Below are 6,000 nucleotides of genomic sequence, written 5' to 3'. Positions count from 1 at the left end.
TAATATTACTGACAGACAAATAATTTTGCATTGAATTGATATAAATTGTTTTGTCATTCCTCATATATTTGTTATTGTGTTCCTAGAAGGTGACAGGGGGCTCGCCTTAGCGCCTTAGTAACCTCGTGCATGACGCGGGGCATGGAGATTCAAGTTACGTTTCGGTGCTGATGCTTTCAAACCTTTTATAACTGGATATTGATTGGAAGTAATAAGGGTATTTCCTTATGACAAGGAACATGCTTTCAGACAATTCTAATCAACCTTGATGAGGTTTGTTTAGTACTAAGGAAAGACATGGGACGATCACCGTTGCATCCATTCTGTTAGCATACTGGTTATATACTGAACTGCAAAAGAAACGTCACCATGGATAGATATATGAGAAACCTTATTTGTCCAAACACTGTAAACATCCTTTGAGACATATTAAAAAGATGAAACTTGGAAAAACTTATCATCAAGGTTGAAATTAAAGTGTCAAATGTTCTTAAACACAACGCTAGTCAGTATCTCGTGTGTTCGCCATGTGCATTGATTACTGCCGTGCAAGGTCGATACATGGAATGGATGAGGCGGTTGATGAAGGCCATAGGCACTTGAGCCCACACTCTGAGGAACGCCTGACGCAGTTCAGCTGCAGTTGTTTGCCTTGGTCGGACATCATTCAGCCGTCTCGTCCCACATGTGTTCAGTGGGATTTAAATCGGGACTGAGGGCAGGCCATTGCATGGTTCTAGGCCATTCTTCTGAAGAAAGTCTCTTGTTGCTCTCGCAGTGTGGGCACGGGCGTTATCATGCTGAAATTCTTGGTTGCGGCGAGGTGGCAAATGAGGGCGTGTGGTCTCAAGACTTGATCAATGTACCGAGCTGCTGTGACACCATTGCCTCTCCCTGGACCGATGTTCTGGAAGACCACAGGGCCGATCCTCTGTGCAAGATCAATTCCACCCCACACTATGATGCCCGGACCACCCCACGAGTCTCTCAACAACACAAGCATCTGAATAATGTTCTCCACGGCGTCGCCAGACTCTCTATGTGCCATCTGCTGTTGAGATACAGTAATGGCTCTCGTCTGAGAAGAGGACTCTTCTCCACTGCTGTTGGCGCCAGTGCTGGTGCTGTGTTGCCCACTGAAGACGGTCCCGGCGATGACGTTGTGTCAGAATAGGTCCTCGGTGTGGCCTGTGACAGTGGAGGTGTCAATCGTCGACGCACGGTGTCCGCACTTACATGTATGTGTCGCTATTACATGTATGTGTTCCCATTGTCTGTCGAACAGCTTCCGCAGCAGTAACAAAGCGATCTTGAAGATGCAGCGGCACAATCTGACAATCCTGATGTCAGCTGGTGACCCTTGGTCTTCCACTACGTGGTCGGTCATCTGTAGTGTTGGTGGCCTGTATATGATCCTCACGTGAACTTGAAATGCATTGGCTGCTTGGCGGGCGGTTTCAATCATCCAAGGGCTTGGTGTTGCTGATTTCTTGTCAATCCTGGCATGTGGTAGCAATTCAATAACGAATGAATGTTATCCGATCTATTATAGGGCAAGAAATGGGGGAACGCATGTGCATTCCAATTTGCACGGAACTCACGTGCATCGGGTTACCATGGCCTTTGCCGTAATGCGTTTGGGCGATCGGGTTTATTGTCGTCTTTTTATCATCAAATTTCATTTTTCCGGACAAGGTAATGTTAAATCTTAGAAACTTTGATAAAAATTACCCAGATATTAAATGACAACTTTTCATGCAATGTTACTTGGGTTGACGTTTCTTTTTCGGCTCAGTATATAAAGCGATACACCATTTCGTGATGCATCAGCTAAACAAATGTTATACAACATAATGATTTCAAATTGCTGCTATTAATTTAACACAGGTCTGATCAATTCGTTCTATATACCCATCTGTGTGTAAGTTTCCGATAGGTTGTTTTGTAATTGTAATTGTTGTTTTTAAATACTCACTGGATTGATTACAAAGTCGTTCTTCTCTGTCTAATGTAAAATTAGAACATGATTATGATTTCTGTTAACTCAATGAAATACTGTGATTAGCAAGTCAACCAATCTAACAAACAATCTATGATCTTCCACATCTTCTTTCTATAAGCTTTTTGAGTTGACAAGTTTTGCGACGACACCGATTGGAAGTTTGTAGGTTTGGTATTCCTAACTATTTGTTAGCTACAACATCATATAACCTGGTCCGAGTTTTCTTCTCCAACATCGAGTAGCCCTTATCACATCCGGGGCACGGGTGGCCCACTAGAAACCTTTGATTGTGAGTTCGAATCCCGGTTCGCCTCTATTATGTTTCTAGGTTTGTCAGCACTTAACCCGTGCTCGTGGGTTTCACAGAAATGGTAAACTTCTTCTGAGAACTGCATCACTTCGGGCTTTCCTCCCACATTAATCTGACACGCCGCAATAAAACTGTTAAAAGCGGCGTTAAACCCAACTCACTCACTCACATTATCACATCCAAACTTGTGCCACCTCACCTCACAGCACCGTCCGTGATGGTTTGTAGCTGAAGCTGAAAAAATTACACCCCCTCCCCCTAATATTAAATTGTCGATCCCTATCCTCTGTAATATCTGTGCAAATACAATTAGATACAATTGCACATTGTATATCGCGGTTGATGAGGAGCAGGTAATATCTCAGAAACACGAATAACATCCTTTCCTGTTCTCACCCATTCGCTTCCAGGGCAAGTGACCACCAATATATATCCACCTACTTCTTACAACGTAACAGGATAAGCTTGGATGTTCCAATCTTTTCTATTTGAGTTTTGACATGTTTGAGCCGTTCAAATTTGATACCATCACAAGACTATTGCAAATGTTAGTTTTCGGTGACCAATTCGCATATAATTGCCTGTTATTTGGCTACGACACACATGGTTGTCTTAGATCTATTTCAGGGCTACATGCCCGGGATATGGAGCCCTCGTTGTCGTTAAAAGTTCTAAAACTTTAAACAGCATTTGAGCATTATGCATCTTTGTTTTGGTAGAAAAGAGAAATTAGTTATGGATTGTTTGAAGTCTCCCTACACAATCTCTTATGAAAAAATATGCTGTACTTTTCAAAAGATAAGTATGTTTAGACAACTTGATGCATCTATCGATTTATATTTCTTTCGGCGGGAAGGCCCTAGGTTTAATGAGAGTACTTTGTTTCACTTCACAATATGTTTGTTTTAACAATTCATAGATCCATGTTTGTTTTAACAAGTATAAACATTCCTCATGCATACGTGTTGAGTAGATTGTACTTGTACGGTTGTAATATGCTGAGTAAAAAGAGCTGAGAAAACGCCTTCCGTTAAATAAAAGGTCAAGATGGCGGCCTGTTGTTCATGACATAGTCCGTGACATGACGCCTTATCATTCTCCTTGACACGGCCTCCAGACATGGCCATTTTAGGAAAGGAACTTACTCGTGAAGACGAATATTTTCTACTTCGAGTACATACATACATTCCACTTCAACATACCAATATATAGTTTAAAAGTTGACAAAGTTCACAGTAGTGCAGCGAAATAGTAAGACAAATTGATTAAGGGTCTGTGGTAATATTCGAGTTCACGAGAAATCTTGAAATGGAAAATTTCTAAGTTGTAGCCAGAGGCAATAACTAGGATGTCTTGTCAGTGCAGAGTGTAAGTGTAAACAGAATCGCCTGATTGTGACAGCTGCCATCGGTGGGCAGGACACGCGTACGTTTTTGCGAACACCTGGTATCATCACTACGTGATAGAGTTTTATGAACACATGCTAATGATATAGTCGGAATCGTACAATTGACTCTGCTTTATGCAGAGCTTTCTTATTGAATGGTTTTGTAGCTTTTTATTTATGTGAAACAGTGCAGACAGACTAACGATATTACAGATAAGGTTTAGCGGATCCAGAAAAAATCACCTAACAAGGACCCAGAACATACCATCTCGTCAGAGTTAAGGACATAACCAGTACACATGGACAACATCTGATGTGCTTTATCACGCTAAGTCGACGACCATAATGGCAAAGAGTAATATGAAAACTTGACGTCACTAAGTTGTTGATAAGAGTTGTTGATAATCTTGTCGGAAGCTTTAGTAATGACCAGTTGAACCTAAGCCGTCTCGTGAGTATGTGTGTTATATACATGTCAGACTGAATGATGTATGCTAAACATTATTGGCTTTACTGAAAGACGTGAAACTGCCTCATCTGTTTCTTATTTATATATATATATATTCATAAACACATGCTCATGATACAGTCGAAATCATAAAGTCGACTCTGCTTTTAGCAGAGTTTTCTTATGATCATAAAAATGTTTTTTGTGGTTTTCATCCCTTTACAAGCTTGTCAAACGAGAGATGACCGTCGAGGTTTGGAACACAGAATTAGTATTGTCGGGCAATGGTTTAAAGAGACTCGTAGCACTTCAGGATCCTGTCTCACATATTTGATGTCAAACCTTTGAACAAATACGATTTTGGAAGGCTTGTTCACTTCATCACAGTATCTGAAACTACATACCAGTACATTTTCTTGAAGATATTGATTACTGTAGTCGGATTTCATTGACAGCTCCGTGCTCCGGTTTACAGATTGCAACACACGTGTCAAGTAATATGTAAACGAGGAAACAGATTTAAATAGTACTGTTGGGCAGTCAAAGTTATTATATCTTCTGAATCGATTGGGTTTACATATAAATGCAAAGGATATACTGATATACTGATTAAAGAATATATAAAAACAGCTCAGTGAAAAAACCCACAAGAAAACAGCGTTATCGCTTTCACGATGGGAATTTTGTTTGTTTATGTAGTAGAGAAAATAAAGTCTTATAAAGCCTTAAGAAGTTAAAGGCACTCGGATCGTTTTATGTCAAAAGACAATTTGTAAAATATCAGTGATCAAGGGCCGTAACTCTGCATGCTCCATATCTAAAAACTATGATGCAATTAACCCTGGAAAAAATCTTTTACGTAACCAATTTTCGAACTCAGTCTTGACAAGTACCTTGCTTGCATTTCATTCATGTAACGTCCGTAGTTCCTGAGAAGACTAGCAAGGGTCATAACTCTGTATAAATTAATTAAAGACACCAATTTCCGAACTCATTTAAGATCATGACCAGTAATATCAGTGTGTATGATTTAATTTCTCTAACTTAAATAGTTTTTGAGAAAATTTGTCCCCTTTATGAAGCGGACGGAAGGACAGACGGACGGACTTCGTGATTGGGGATAATAACATGTAATTGATATTGACAAGTGTAACTGTTTGAATCATATTAAGCCATAAATGACAATGTTGAAAGTCCGTTTTATAGTTGATGTTAAATAAGTTTCGTCAGTGAAATGAAACCAGGTCACCGTATATACAGGTCTTTTACACTTTGTCCCTGACAGTAGGCGGTGTATACAGTGACACCACCGTAACGATCCACCCCCAATGGTTGTCACAGGGAGGTAGTGCTCGCTAAGACCCTTGGTGACCCTTTGCTATTTCGATTAAAATCATATTCATCAATATCAAGAAAAAAAACAAATCCATTTTTGTCTTAGAATGCCTACAAAAAATATATTTGAAGTACTTTAGACACAATGTCATGTTTTTTCATGATTAGATGTCTAATGAACTGACAGAAATGTCGAAGTGCGAAAAAACATGAAGAATATTGCCAAGCATGTTACAACAAAAATAAAAGCAAATCTTTTAAATAAGAATATATTGAATTTTGTAATGTTCGTAATTAATTTCAACATTTCAGCATCTTTACCATTGACAAAGATAGAGAATATACCAAACTCGACGCCACATTATGGCTGCTATTATGGCTGACGGTATATGTCCATTCTAATATGCATTGATGAGTATTTACAAATGGGTATATTGATTGCAGTGGCCTGAGGGAAGAATGAGCTGCTATTACACAAGGTATCATTACCTGTTAATAGTGTTACATTGTAAAGAACA

Source organism: Haliotis cracherodii, unplaced genomic scaffold (assembly GCF_022045235.1).
Source record: "Haliotis cracherodii isolate W230 unplaced genomic scaffold, xgHalCrac1.p SCAF_3, whole genome shotgun sequence".
Classification (NCBI taxonomy): Eukaryota; Metazoa; Mollusca; class Gastropoda; order Lepetellida; family Haliotidae; genus Haliotis; species Haliotis cracherodii.
The sequence above is the reverse complement of the archived record's forward strand: the minus strand, read 5'-3'. Positions refer to the sequence as shown.